Source organism: Salvelinus sp. IW2-2015, unplaced genomic scaffold, assembly GCF_002910315.2.
Source record: "Salvelinus sp. IW2-2015 unplaced genomic scaffold, ASM291031v2 Un_scaffold1989, whole genome shotgun sequence".
In the NCBI taxonomy this organism is placed as follows: Eukaryota; Metazoa; Chordata; class Actinopteri; order Salmoniformes; family Salmonidae; genus Salvelinus; species Salvelinus sp. IW2-2015.
Genome location: NW_019943339.1, coordinates 41,789 through 58,124, shown reverse-complemented (window position 1 = coordinate 58,124; position 16,336 = coordinate 41,789). Strand labels below are relative to the sequence as shown.

The following is a 16,336-nucleotide window of genomic DNA, read 5'->3' as shown; positions in this document are numbered from 1 at the left end:
CTTCCATAGAGTTGATCAGGTGTTGATTGTGCCTGTGGAATGTTGTCCCACTTCTCTTCAATGGCTGTGTGAAGTTTCTGGATATTGGCGGGAACTGGAACACGCTGTTGTAACCATTGATCCAGAGCATCCCAAACATGCTCAATAGCTGACATGTCTGGTGAGAATTGTGTACAGATCCTTTCGACATGGGGATGTGTTTTATCATTCTGAAACATGAGGTGATGGCGGTGGATGAATGGCACGACAATGGGCCTCAGATCTCGTCACGGTGTCTTTGTGTATTCAAATTCCATCGATAAAATGCAATTTTGTTCGTTCTCGTAGCTTATGCTGCCTGCCCATACCATAACCCACCGCCACCATGGCACTCTGTTCACAACGTTGACATCAGCAAACCGCTCACCCACACAACTCTATAAACTCTGTCTGCCATCTGCCCAGTATAGTTGACACTGGGATTATGTAAAGAGCACACTTCTCCAGCGTGTCAGCGGCCATCAAAGGTGAGCATTTACCCACTGATGTCGGTTACGACGCCAAACTGCAGTCAGGTCATGACCCTGGTGAGGACGACGAGCAGATGAGCTTCCCTGAGACGGTGTCTGACAGTTTGTGCAGAAATTCTTCAGTTGTGCAAAACCCACAGTTTCATCAGCTGTCCTGGTGGCTGGTCAGATAACCTCGGCTCAATGATCCAACGGTGAAGACGCCAGATGTGGAGGTCCTGGGCTGGCGTAGTTACACTGTCACACCCTGGCCTTAGTTATCTTTGTTTCTTTATTATTTTAGTTAGGTCAGGGTGTGACATGGGAATGTTTTTGTTTTGTCTCGTTTCGGTGGTTATATGGAAAAGGGGTGTTGGGTTTAGTGTATGGGTTTGTGTTGTGTGAATGTTTCTAGGTATTTCTATGGTTGAGTGAATGTTTCTAGGTATGTCTATGGTGCCTGAGTGGTTCTCAATCAGAGACAGATGTCTTTCATTTGTCTCTGATTGGGAGCCATATTTTAGGCAGCCATAGCATCATGTTTTTGTTGGGTCATTTCTTAGGTCTGTGTCTGTGTCTAGGTTGCATGTTTGCATTTTGTTCGGTTATAGCTTCCGGTCGTCTATTTGTTGTTTTGCTTCGTTCGTTCATCTCCTAAATAAAGAAAGGATATATTTTTACACGCTGCGCCTTGGTCCTCTCTGTCTCCCTTGGACAATCGTGACATACACGTGGTCTGTGGTTGAGAGTCGGTTGGACGTACTGCCAAACTTCTCTAAAACGACGTTGCAAGCGGCTTATGGTAGAAAAATAACATTAAATTCTCTGGCAACAGCTCTGGTGACATTTCTGTAGTAAGCATGCCAATTGCACGCTCCCTCAAAACTTGAGACATCTTTGCATTGTGTTGTGTGACAAAAACTGCACATTTTAGAATGTCCTTTTATTGTCCCCAGCACAAGGTGCACCTGTGTAATGATCATGTTTTTAATCAGCTTCTTGATATGCCACACCTGTCAGGTGAAAATGTGTGCACAAAATTTGAGAGGAATAGGCGTTTTGTGCGTATGGAAAATGTCAGGACTCTTTATATTTCAGCTCATAAACATGGGACCAACACTTTTACATGTTGATTATATTTTATACAGCCACACAGCCCCATAGACCACACACCAGCCACAGACCCACAGACCCACAGCCACACACAGCCACACAGACCCACACCCCACAGCCACACACCAGCCCCACAGACCCACACACAGCCCCATACAAGCACAGACCACAGACCCACAGCCACACAGCCCACAGCCACACACAGACCCACAGCCCCACAGCCCAACCACAGCCACACAGACCAACACAGCCCCACAGCCACACACAGCCACAGACCCACAGCCCCACAGCCACACACAGCCACACAGACCCACCCACAGCCCCAACAGGCACAGACCCACAGACCCACAGCCACACAGACCACAGCCACACACAGCCACAGACCCACAGCCACACAGCCACACACAGCCACACAGACCCAAACACAGCCACACAGTGCTCAAACACCGACAGACACAAAGATCACATTACATATTTCAAACAGTCTCTCTCTCTCTAGCGTAGTGAAAGACATAGCATCGATATGGAATGGCTGAACTAAATTAAACAGACCAGAACTAAACTACACTGAAAGGATATAACTGAACTAATTTGCATTGTAAATCTCCAGTAAATCAGCAGAAACACGAGACATGTAGATGTAGGCCATGGCCACAAAACGACAAGAACTGAACTGAACAGAACAGAACAAACAGAACAGAACAGAACAGAACTGAACAAAACAAGAACTGACAGAACAGAACTGAACAGAACAGAACTGAACAGAACAGAACAGAACTGAAAAAAGAGAACTGAACAGAACTGAATAGAACTGAACAAAACAGAAACTGAATAGAACTGAATTGAACTGACCTAACAAAACAGAACAGAACTGAACTGAACAAAACAGAACTGAACAGAACTGAATTGATCTGAATTGAACTGACCTGAACAGAAAACTGAACAAAACAGAACTGAACAGAACTGAACTGAACAAGACAGAACTGAACAAAACAGAACTGAACAGCAGCAAGCAGAATGGAACAGAACCGAGCAGAGCAGAACAGAACTGAACTGAATTGTTCTGTACTGAGGTGATCAGTGAGTCGACAAAGAGAACATCGGAATGAGGAGTGAGATATGATGTTCATATGTAGAACATGAGAATGAGGGAATGAGATATGATTTCATATGTCATATGTAGAACATGAGAAATGAGGGTTGAGATACGATGATATGTAGAACATGGAATGAGGGTGAGTACGATTCATATGTAGACATGAGAATGAGGGACTGAGATATGATGTCATATGTAGAACATGAGAATGAGGAATTGAGATATGAGTCATATGTAGAACATGAGAATGAGGAAATGAGATATGATGTCATATGAAGAACATGAGAATGAGGGAATGAATATATGTCATATGTAGATGGTGAACATATAGGCCGTGGCCCACTGTCTCCAGCCTCATTATGAGGAGTCTAAAGTTACTCCGACGTTTCTCTTTACTGCGACATAGAGAAGTGGTCTATGCTTGTAGGTCTGTCAGGGTCTACAGAGAATCCTCAGCAGCAATCATCATCATCTCCCTAGCTGGCCAGAAACCTACTTCTAACAGACTAGCATCCGTCCTCTATGACAAACACACACTAAGCTGAATAACACATCTTATAGAGGGCTCTGGTGAAAAGCAGTGCACTATATAGGGCATAGGATGCCATTTGGGATGCAATCGTAGCTCTAGTTTCATATGAAACTTCCAGAGAGTATTTAGCTGGAAATTAACTGATGTTTTGGAAATAATGCCCAGGGTAAGGTTATCATGCACACATTTTCCTTTCTCTCCCTCTACTCTTTCTCTCTCCTTCCCTCTCCAGCTACCTCTCTCTCTCCTTCCCTCTCCCTCTCCCTCTCATTCCCCTCTCCCTCTCTCCTTCCCTCTCCCCTCTCCCTCTCTCTCTCCTTCCCTCTCTTTCCTTCCCTCTCCCTCTCATTCACCTCTCCCTCTCTCTCTCTCCCTTCTCCCTCTCTCCTCTCTCTCTCTCTCCTTCCTCTCTCTCCTTCCCTCTCTCCCTCTCTCTCTCTCCTCCCTCTCTCTCCTTCCCTCTCTCCTCTCTCTCTCTCTCTCTCTCTCTCTCTCCTTCCCTCTCTCCCTCTCTCTCCTCCCCTCTCTCCCTCTCTCTCTCCTTCCCTCTTCCTCTCACTCTCTCGTTACTGACAAATTGAGTCTGGAAGCCTCATTTAAAGGGGATGTGAATTCACCATGGGATTACCTTGAGTTTACAAACTGCAACCTTTCACCTATTCACTACCACGTGTGACACATACCAGGCTCTAGTTCCTCTAGGTTATAGGGTACCAACCACCCACTGGTGTAGCGCAGGGTAAACACACATAAAAACCCACCTATCGGAGAAGTGTTAATTGTGTATCTATGGCTAGGAACACCGGTAATAGCTGGCTAAGACACACTATCGCGACGTAAGCTAGCGGCACAAGACACCGTATAGCTAGCTGGCTAGGACACCGTAGCTAGCTGGCTAAGACACCGGTAAGCTAGCTGGCTAGAACACGAGTTAGCTGGCTAAGACACCGGTAGCTAGCTGGCTAGGACACCGGTAGCTAGCTGGCTAAGACACTGGTAGCTAGCTGGCTAAGACACCGGTTGCTAGCTGGCTAAGACACCGATAGCTAGCTGGCTAGAACACCGGTAGTTAGCTGGCTTAGACACCGGTAGCTAGCTGGCTAGGACACCGGAAGCTAGCTGGCTAAGACACCGGTGACAGTGTGTCCTTCACCTCCGCCTGTCGGTCACTGCTTTCCCGCAGTTCTGTTAACAACGGTGAGGGCAAGTATTCGGCAGGCGGGAGCAAAGGACTGTGTGCTAGACTCCGGTACACAGCAGGCGGGAGGAGGGGCTGACGCCGGTAGCTAGCTAGCTAGGACGCCAGTAGACATTGTCTTTCGACCCTGAAAAACTCTGAGAATACTTTTATTTCCTGTTTGACCCACATTTTAATCACATAGACAAATCCAGAATATCAAGTGTCACACAAGCGCAGCATCGTACTAGCGGAAACCAACACTGCTCTCAGGGTAGACCTAGTTGTAGTGTTTGAGTCGCGGACAATTGTAGCATTTTAGCTAACCCTAACCCTTTTCCTAACCTTACCCTTATTCTCCTAACCTGCCACTTTAATTATCCTAACCTGCTGCTTAAGTTGTCCTAACCTACTACGAAAAGGTATTTCTGCTAGTTAAAACTAGCAGTTCTGCCCTGAGAACAGTCTTGGTTTTCACTAATGCGATACAGCCACTTAAACATGAAGATGGTGTGCTCGGGGGAGGGTGGAGGGGGGACCCTCTGCTGTAATTTTCCCCTGACACCCTTCATCTCTACCTGTCCCTCTTTCTCTACCTCACCTCACGCAACCACTGCCTGCATTTTCTCTTCTCTTTCAGTTTTCCTCTCCCCTCCATCTCTCCTCTCTTCCTAGCTCATCCCCCCTTTTCCCTCTTGTTCACTCAATTCATAATTGCATAACGGAGACATCACACACAGCACACACACACACACACACACATATAAACACACACACACACATATAAACACACACACACACACATAAAACACACACACACAAACCACACCCACACCCACACACTCTTAGTCACTGACTGAGCTGGTTCCGAGCCCGACCCATCCCAGCCCATCTGGCAGCCTGTTACCATGCCTACGGGCCCAATCAATGGCGGCTGGTCTATATATAACCCATAATAGTCTTACCTCCTGTGACTGTGACTGAGGTTGAACTGGAGAGAAACAGCATCCATAACGCTGTGTCTGAAATGGCACCCTGCTCCCTATTCCCTACCGGCCCATAGGGCTCGGGTCAAAAGTAGTGCACTATATGGGAATAGGGTGCCAGCCCACTGGGCACAAACTGGTTGAATCAACATTGTTTCAATGTAATTTGTCAGTTATTAAAGTTAAAGTTTAAAGGTGGAATTTCAATCACATGATTTTGTCATCATTCTAAGATTAATTTTTTACATAGACAAACCTTGTACCTTTGAAACAATGTCAAATCTTCAACGTTATATCCACTATCAGAAAGAACTATAGGCTTGACAGCACCTCCTACTGGAGAGTTGATCTGTCTACAGCACCTCCTACTGGAGAGTTGATCTATCTACAGCACCTCCTACTGGAGAGTGTGGCTATCTACAGCACCTCCTACTGGAGAGTTGATCTATCTACAGCACCTCCTACTGGAGAGGTTGATCTACCTACAGCACCTCCTACTGGAGAGTTGATCTATCTACAGCACCTCCTACTGGAGAGTTGATCTACTACAGCACCTCTACTGGAGAGTTGATCTATCTACAGCACCTCCTACTGAGAACAGCACTCCTACTGGAGAGTTGATCTATCTACAGCACCTCCTACTGAGAGTTGATCTACCTACAGCACCTCCTACTGGAAGTTGATCTATCTACAGCACCTCCTACTGAGATACAGCACCTCCTACTAGAGAGTTGGTCTATCTACAGCACCTCCTACTGGAGAGTTGATCTGTCTACAGCACTCCTACTGGAGAGTTGATCTATCTACAGCACCTCCTACTAGAGAGTTGATCTATCTACAGCACCTCCTACTGGAGAGTTGATCTGTCTACAGCACCTCCTACTAGAGAGTTATCTATCTACAGCACCTCCTACTGGAGAGTTTGATCTATCTACAGCACCTCCTACTGGAGAGTTGATGTATCTACAGCACCTCCTACTGGAGAGTTGGTCTATCTACAGCGCCTTCTACTGGAGAGTTGATCTACCTACAGCACCCTCACTGGAGAGTTGATCTATCTACAGACCTCCGACTGGAGAGTTGGTCTATCTACAGCACCACCTACTAGAGAGTTGGGCTATCTACAGCACCTCCTACTGTAGAGTTGATCTATCTACAGCACCTCCTACTGGAGAGTTGATCTATCTACAGCACCTCCTACTGGAGAGTTGATCTACCTACAGCACCTCCTACTGGAGAGTTGGTCATCTACAGCACCTCCTACTGGAGAGATGATCTATCTACAGCGCCTCCTACTGGAGAGTTGATCTCTCTACAGCACCTCCTACTGGAGAGTTATCTATCTACAGCACCTCCTACTGGAGAGTTGCTGTCTACAGCACCTCCTACTGGAGGTTTGATCTGTCTACAGCACCTCCACTGGAGAGTTGATCTACCTACAGCACCTCCTACTGGAGAGTTGATGTATCTACCGCACCTCCTACTGAGAGTTGATCTATCTACAGCACCTCCTACTGGAGAGTTGATCTATCTACAGCACCTCCTACTGGAGAGTTGATGTATCTACAGCACCTCCTACTGGAGAGTTGATGTATCTACAGCAACCTCCTACTGGAGAGTTGATCTATCTACAGCACCTCCTACTGAGAAGTTATCGGATTACGAGCACCTCCTACTGGAGAGTTGATCTACCTACAGCACCTCCTACTGGAGAGTTGATGTATCTACAGCACCTCCTACTGGAGAGTTGATCTATCTACAGCACCTCCTACTAGAGAGTTGATGTATCTACAGCACCTCCTACTGGAGAGTTGGTCTATCTACAGCTATCCATTTGGTCTCCCATCCAGGTTAACCAAGCCTAGCTAGCTTAGTTTTGATATTTGTCATTGACTACTACCGGTGTGTTATCTGTGAGAATGATTATTGAGAGATCGCTTTAATAACTAAATATATTCACTGTCGCTATTGAATTCATTCTAAAGAATAGATTCAACAGAGTTTAACAGCTATTGTTTCAAGTCAACCCAGAGTTCAACAAAAAAATAGACATTACATATTAATTTGGTTGATTTCAAATGTAATCTTCAAGTTAATCGTGAATATTGTTGATTGACGTCTCCATCCAAATAAAAAAAAATCCAACAATAGAACTGAAACAAATCAAACTTTTTTTAAAGTGCATTTCAAGTTAGATTAGATGTAGTTATATTCTTTAACTTAGATTTTTGGTTGAGATGGAGACGTGAATCCAACATATTAATTATTATTTTGTAAAAAAAAGCTGGATATTGAATAGTGTTTGGTTGTCAATGCAACCAAATATAAACATTTGAAGAAGATGTACAGTGCCTTCAAAAACTATAGTGAAAATAAGGAAAACTTTACAGAATAAAAAATATTCCAAAACATGCATCCTGTTTGCAACAAGGCACCAAAGTAATACTGCAAAAAATGTGGCAAAGCAATTAACTTTTTGTCCTGAATACAAAGTGTTATGTTTGRGGCAAATTCAATACAGCACATYACTGAGTACCACCCTTCATATTTTCAAGCATAGGAGTGGCTGCATCATGTTATGGGTATGCTTGAAATCGTTAAGGACTGGGGAGATTTTCAGGATAAAACAATTAAAAGAATGGCGATAAGCACAGGCAAAATCCAGGTTCAGGAAAACCTGGTTCAGTCTGCTTTCCACCAGACCCTGGACGATGAATTCACATTTCAGCAGAACAATAACCTAAAACACAAGGCCAAATCAACACTGGAGTTGCTTACCAAGAAGATAGTGAATGTTCCTGAGTGGCCCGAGTTACAGTTTTGACTTAAATCTACTTGAAAATCTATGGCAATACCTGAAAATGGTTGTTTAGTAATGATCAACAACCAATTAGACAGAGCTTGAAGAATATATATTTTTTAAATGAATGGGCAAATATTGCATAATCAAGGTTGTGGAAAGCTCTTAGAGTCTTACCCAGAAAGACTCACATCTGTAATCGCTGCCAAAAGCACTTCTACAAAGTATTGACTCAGGGGTGTGAATAATTATGTAAATGAGATCTTTCTGGATTTCAATTTCAATAAATATACAAAAACTTCTAAAGCATGTTTTCACTTTGTCATTATGGGGTATTGTAGATGGGTGATAAAAAAAAAAWTTKTTTTAATCCATTTTGAATTCAGGTTGTATCACAACAACATGTGGAATAAGTTGAGGGGTATGAATACTTTGTGAAGGCAGTAATGGAGGGGAACAAGAGGTATGAATACTTTGTGAATGTAGTAATGGAGGGGAGAAAGAGAGCTGAGGAGAGGCAGATAAAGAGCATGGTGTGAGAGATGGAAAGGTGACACAGTGTCACACAGCAGGGAGCCACCCAACCCTGTCACAACCCCATCACACACACCATCCCATCACACACACACACACACACACACAGACACACACACACACAACAACGCTCACGCACGCACATACACGCACACACACACAAACATCACAGCAGTACACACACTCCTTGCTGGCATAAAGAGAGCGGAGATCAGGGAGAGAGAGAGAGTATCTGATCTGGCTCAACCACAATGGCTTGTGAAACAGACAGCATGGTCAGGGCCATTAAGAGCTATCTCCATTCTGTCCTTCCAGAACCTTCTTTTTGCCTCTATTGAAGCCTCTCAAACAGATGGTAGTGTCCTCTGTTTACCTGTCGGCACTAAACATGAGAGGAGACAAGATGCTGTGTGTGTGTGTGTCTGTGTGTCTGTGATAGATAGATTAGAGAGAGATGAAGGAGAGGAGAGGAGAGAGAGAAGAGAGAGAGAGAGGAGAGAGAGAGAGAGAGAGAGAGAGAGAGAGAGAGAGAGAGAGAGAGGAGAGAGAGAGAGAGAGAGAGAGAGAGAGAGAGAGAGAGAGAGAGAGAGAGAGAGAGAGAGAGAGAAGAGAGAGAGAGAGGAGAGAGAGAGAGAGAGAGAGAGAGAGAGAGGAGAGAGAGAGAGAGAGAGAGAGAGAGAGAGAGAGAGAGAGAGAGAGAGAGAGAGAGAGAGAGAGAGGGTGGAATATCAATGATCACACATTGAGTTATTTTAGTCTCTTCAGTGAAGTGCTGCAGGTAGATATAGTTACTACAGATATAGTTACCACAGATATAGTTACCGCAGATATAGTTACTACAGATATAGTTACTGTAGATAGAGTTACTGCAGATACAGTTATACAGATATAGTTACTACAGATATAGTTACTTAGATATAGTTACTTACAGATATAGTTACTGCAGATATAGTTTACTACAGATATAGTTACTCAGATTAGTTACTACAGATATAGTTACTGCAGATATAGTTACTACAGATATAGTTACTACAGATATTAGTTACTACAGATATAGTTTACTGCAGATATAGTTACTACAGATATAGTTACTGCAGATATAGTTACTGCAGATATAGTTACTACAGATATAGTTACTACAGATAAGTTACTGCAGATATAGTTACTACAGATATAGTTACTACAGATCTAGTTACTGCAGAACTAGTTACTGCAGATATAGTTACTGCAGATATAGTTACTACAGATATAGTTACTACAGATATAGTTACTGCAGATATAGTTACTACAGATACAGTTACGGTAGAATATAGTTACTGTAGATATAGTTACTATAAATATAGTTACTGCAGATATAGTTACGGTAGATATTGCTACTGTAGATATAGTTACTATAAATATAGTTACTGCAGATATTAGTTACTACAGATATAGTTACTGCAGATATAGTTACTGCAGATATAGTTACTACAGATATAGTTTACTGTAGATATAGTTACTGTAGAAATAGTTACTACAGATATAGTACTGCAGATATAGTTACTACAGATATAGTTACTGTAGATATAGTTTACTGCAGATATAGTTACTACAGATATAGTTACGGTAGATATAGTTACTGTAGATATAGTTACTACAGATTATAGTTACTGCAGATATAGTTACTACAGATATAGTTACTGCAGAAATAGTTACTGCAGATATAGTTACTACAGATATAGTTACTACAGATATAGTTACTACAGATATAGTTACTGTAGATATAGTTACTGCAGATATAGTTATACAGATATAGTTACTGCAGAAATAGTTACTGCAGATATAGTTAATACAGAATATAGTTACTCACAGATATAGTTACTACAGATATAGTTACTGCAGAATAGTTACTGCAGATATAGTTACTACAGATATAGTTACTGCAGAAATAGTTACTGCAGATATAGTTACTACAGATATAGTTACTGCAGTATAGTTACTACAGATATAGTTACTACAGATATAGTTACTGCAGTATTAGTTACTGCAGATATAGTTACTACAGATATAGTTACTGCAGAAATAGTTACTACAGATATAGTTACTACAATATAGTTACGTAAATATTGCTACTGTAGATATTAGTTACTAGAAATATAGTTACTGCAGATATAGTTACTACAGATATAGTTACTGCAGATATGGTTACTGTAGATATAGTTACTGTAGATATAGTTACTACAATATAGTTACTGCAGATATATTACTACAGATATAGTTACTGCAGATATGGTTACTGCAGATATAGTTACTACAGATATAGTTACTGCAGATATAGTTACTGCAGATATAGCTACTACAGATATAGTACTGCAGATATAGTTATTACAGATATAGTTACTGCAGATATAGTTACTACAGATATAGTTACTCAGATATAGTTACTACAGATATAGTACTAGATTATGGATTACTGCAGATATAGTTACTACAGATATAGTTACTGCAGATATAGTTACTAGATATAGTTAATACAGATATAGTTACTACAGATATAGTTACTACAAATATAGTTACTGCAGATATAGTTACTACAGATATAGTTACGTGTAGATATTGCTACTGCAGATATAGTTACCGCAGATATAGTTACTACAGATATAGTTACTGCAGAAATAGTTACTGCAGATATAGTTACTACAGATATAGTTACTGTAGATATAGTTACTACAGATATAGTTACGGTAAATATTGCTACTTGTTTAGATATAGTTACTGCAGATATAGTTACTAGAAATTAGTTACTGCAGATATAGTTACTTACAGATATAGCTACTACAGATATAGTACTGTAGATATAGTTTACTACAGATATAGTTACTACAGATATAGTTACTGCAGATATAGTTACTCACAGATATAGCTACTACAGATATAGTTACTGTAGATATAGTTACTACAGATATAGTTACTGCAGATATAGTTACTGTAGATATAGTTACTACAGATATAGCTACTACAGATATAGTTACTGTAGATATAGTTACTACAGATATAGTTACTTAGATATAGTTACTGCAGATATAGTTACTACAGATATAGTTACTACAGATATAGTTACTGTTAGATATAGTTACTGCAGATATAGTTACTACAGATATAGTTACTACAGATATAGTTACTGTAGATATAGTTACTGCAGATATAGTTACTACAGATATAGTTTACTACAGATATAGTTACTGTAGATATAGTTACTGCAGATATAGTTACTACAGATATAGCTACCCCTCTCTCATTTCAATTCCATTTAAGGGACTTTATTGACATGGGAAACATATGTCTACATTGCTAAAGCAAGTAAATAGATAATTTACAAAAGTAAATGATCAAAAAATAACAGTAAACATTACACTCACAAGTTTTAAAGAATAGACACATTTCAAATGTCATATTATGGCAATTTACAGTGTTATAATGATGTGCAAATAGTTAAAGTACAAAAGGGAAAATAAGTAAACATAAATATGGGTTGTATTTCAATGGTGTTTGTCGTCACTGGTTGCCCTTTCTTGTGGCAACAGTAACACATGTTGCTGCTGTGATGGCACACTGTGGTCTTTCACCCAATAGATATGATACCACAGCATCTTCCTCCTCTCTCTGAGAGATACCACAGCATCTTCCTCCTCTCTCTGAGAGATACCACAGCACCTTCCTCCTCTCTCTGAGAGATACCACAGCATCTTCTTCCTCTCTCTGAAGATACCACAGCACCTTCCTCATCTCTGAGAAATACCACAGCATCTTCTTCCTCTCTCTGAGAGATACCACAGCATCTTCCTTCTCTCTCTGAGAGATACCACAGCATCTTCCTCCTCTCTCTGAGAGATACCACAGCATCGTGTTACTCTGTCTCTCTGAGAGATACCACAGCATCTTCCTCCTCTCTCTGAGATATACCACAGCATCTTCCTCTCTCTCTGAGAGATACCACAGCATTCTTCCTCCTCTCTCTGAGAGATACCACAGCATCTTCCTCCTCTCTCTCTTGAGAGATACCACAGCATCTTCCTCCTCGTCTCTCTGAGAATACACAGATCTCTCCTCTCTAGAGATACCACAGCATTCCTCCTCTCTCTCTGAGAGATACCACAGCATCTTTCTCTCTGAGAGATACCACAGCATCTTCTCTCTCTCTGAGAGATACCAACAGCACCTTCCTCTCTCTTGAGAGATACCACAGCATCTTCTTCTCTCTCTGAAGATACCACAGCATCTTCCTCCTCTCTCTGAGAGATACCACAGCATCTTCCTCCTTCTCTCTGAGAGATACCACAGCATCTTCTTACTCTGTCTCTCTGAGAATACCACAGCATCTTCCTCCCTTCTCTGAGAGATACCACAGCATCTTCTTACTCTGTCTCTCTGAGACATACCACAGCATCTTCCTCCTCTCTCTGAGAGAGATACCACAGCATCTTTCCTCCTCTCTCTCTCTCTGAGAGATACCACAGCATCTTCTCCTCTCTCTGAGAGATACCACAGCATCTTCCTCCTCTGTCTGAGAGATACCACAGCATCTTCCTCCTCTGTCTCTCTCTGAGAGATACCACGCATCTTTTTCTCCTCTCTCTGAGAGATACCACAGCATCTTCCTCCTCTGTCTCTCTGAGAATACCACAGCATCTTCCTCTTCTCTCTTGAGAGATACCACAGCATCTTCTCCTCTCTCTGAGAGATAACCACAGCATCTTCCTCCTCTCTCTGAAGATTACACCACGCATCTCTCCTCTTCTCTGAGAGATACCACAGCATCTTCTTCCTCTCTCTGAGAGATACCACAGCATCTTCCTCCTCTGTCTCTCTGAGAGATACCACAGCATCTTCCTCCTCTTCTCTGAGAGATACCACAGCTCTTCTCCCTCTCTCTCTGAGAGATACCACAGGCATCTTCTCCTCTCTCTCTGAGAGATACCACAGCATCTTCCTTCCTCTCTTCTCTGAGAGATACCACAGCATCTTCTTCCTCGTCTCAGAGATACCACGCATCTTCCTCCTCTCTCTGAGAGAACCACCAGCATTTCTCTCCTCCATCTCTCTCTCTTCTGAAGATACCACAGCCATCTTTCTCCTCTCTCTCAGAGATACACAGCATCTTCCTCCTCTCTCTAGAGATACCACAGCATCTTCCTCCTCTTCTTGAGAGATACCACAGCATCTTCTTCCTCTCTCTGAGAGATACCACAGCATCTTCCTCCCTCTCTCTGAGAGATACCACAGCTCTTCTTCTGGAACAACAACATTAAAACCCAAACATACTATCCATCCTTAGAACAATCTCCACGAAATCATGCCAACCATTAATCCGTGCCAGACTCTGAAAAATAAACCAGGAACAGGGGAAGGACATTTATTGGTTCCTTCTATAGAACAACACAATGACAGAGACGATGATCCAAGCAACAACACTCTGAGTCAGAGACCTTGTATTGGTTCCCTTCTTAGAACAAAACCTGAGCAGGAAGACATTTATTGATCCCTTCTATACAACAACACAATGAGTCAGGGGAGAGGACATTGTATTGGTCCCTTCTATAGCAACAACACAATGAGTCAGGGGAGAGGACATTGTATTGGTTCCCTTCTTATAGCAACAACCAATAGTCAGGAAGAACCTGTAGGTCCTTCAATAGCAACAACACTTGAGTCAGGGGAAGAGGTCCTTGTATTGGTCCCTTCTATAGCAACAACACTCTGAGTCAGGGAAGGACTTGTATTGTCCCTTCTATAGCAACAACCACAATGAGTCAGGGGAGAGGACCTTGTATTGGTTCCCTTCAATAGCAACAACACTCTGAGTCAGGGGAGAGGACATTGTATTGGTTCCCTTCTATTAGCAACAAACACTCTGAGTCAGGGGGAGAGGACATTGTATGACTCCCTTCTATAGCAACAACAACAATTGAGTCAGGGAGAGGACATTGTATGGTCCCTTCTATAGCAACAACACAATGAGTCAGGGAGAGGACATTGTATTGTTCCCTTCTATAGCAACAACACTCTGAGTCAGGGGAAGGCACATTATATTGGTTCCCTTCATATAGCAACAAACACATGAGTCAGGGAGAGGACATTGTATTGTTCCCTTCTATTAGCAACAAACTCTGAGTCAGGGAAGAAGGACATTGTATGGTTCCCTTCTATAGCACAACAACACAATGAGTCAGGGGAGAGGACATGTATTGTTCCCTTCCTATAGCAACAACACACTCTGAGTCAGGGAGAGGACCTTGTTATTGGTTCCCTTCCAATAGCAACAACACTCTGAGTCAGGGAGAGTCATTGTATTGGTTCCCTTCTATAGCAACAACACTCTGAGTCAGGGGAGAGGACCTTGTATTGGTTCCCTTCTATTAGCAACAACACAATGAGTCAGGGGAGAGGACCTTGTATTGTTCCCTTCAATAGCAACAACACTCTGAGTCAAGGGGAGAGGACATTGTATTGGTTCCCTTCTATAGCAACAACACTCTGAGTCAGGGGAGAGACCTTGTATTGGTTCCCTTTCTATAGCAAAACACAATGAGTCAGGGGGAGAGGACATATGTTGGTCCCTTCTATAGCAACAACACCTCTGAGTCAGGGGAGAGACATTGTATTGTTTCCCTTCATAGCAACAACACTCTGAGTCAGGGAAGGACATTGATTGTTCCCTTCTATAGCAACAACACAATGAATCAGGGAGAGGACATTGTATTGGTTCCCTTCTATAACAAAACTAGCAAACAAGATATTGTACATCAACTAGCTCTCTCCCATTGGACCAAAGGACGCGCTCCAAGCACTATACTTCCACCACAGCGCAAACCAGCGTCTCTCACCTGCCTTTAACACAACAACACCACACACACACAACACCACACACACACACCACACACACACACACACACACACACACACACACACACACACACACACACACACACACACACACACACACCACACACACACACACACAACCTGCCCAAAAGCAGACAAAGCCAACCCCCATAGTTCAGCAAACCACCTCCAACCCCTCCCCCCCCATCTTCACCTGTTTCCCCTCCAGTGTATAGATCCGCTTCACCACTCCAGAGTCCAGTTTGATGGCCTCCGTTGAGTCGGTCAGACCTGTTCGTATGAATGAGCCGTTCTTCTATTGAGGTATTCGTATAGCCTTCCTGGGCTTCACCCCGCTCCGCACCACGTCACCAGCTTGGACGGATGAAATCCTTCACCGCTTGTCCCGGGTGTCTGGAGGTCCGGCCTTGGAGCTGCCAGGGGATGGAGAGCCTCGGGGCGCGTCGCCGCAGACGAAGCTTTGACGTTCACAGACCAGTTGGGGTGACGTTCTGTGTAGTCGAGCTTCTTGAAGACCTCGATGAGCCACACACGTAGCTCTCCCTGGGCGAGGGGAGAGAAGGGGAAGATACCGGAAAAGGGACGGGGAGATGGGGGAGCGATATGGGGTCAAATCCTCCATGCATTTAAGAGCATTGGATTATGAGAGAGAGAGAGAGTGAGAGCAAAGAGAGAGAGAGAGACAGAGACAGAGAGACAGAGGACAGAGAGACAGAGAGAGACAAAGC

The 16,336-nt window shown here is 42.9% G+C and overlaps 1 pseudogene; it reads right to left on the bottom strand.

The window, feature by feature from the left end:
* LOC112072652 (neuronal migration protein doublecortin-like) overlaps positions 1 to 16,336 on the bottom strand; it is a 105,215-nt pseudogene that overhangs the window by 68,146 nt on the left and 20,733 nt on the right.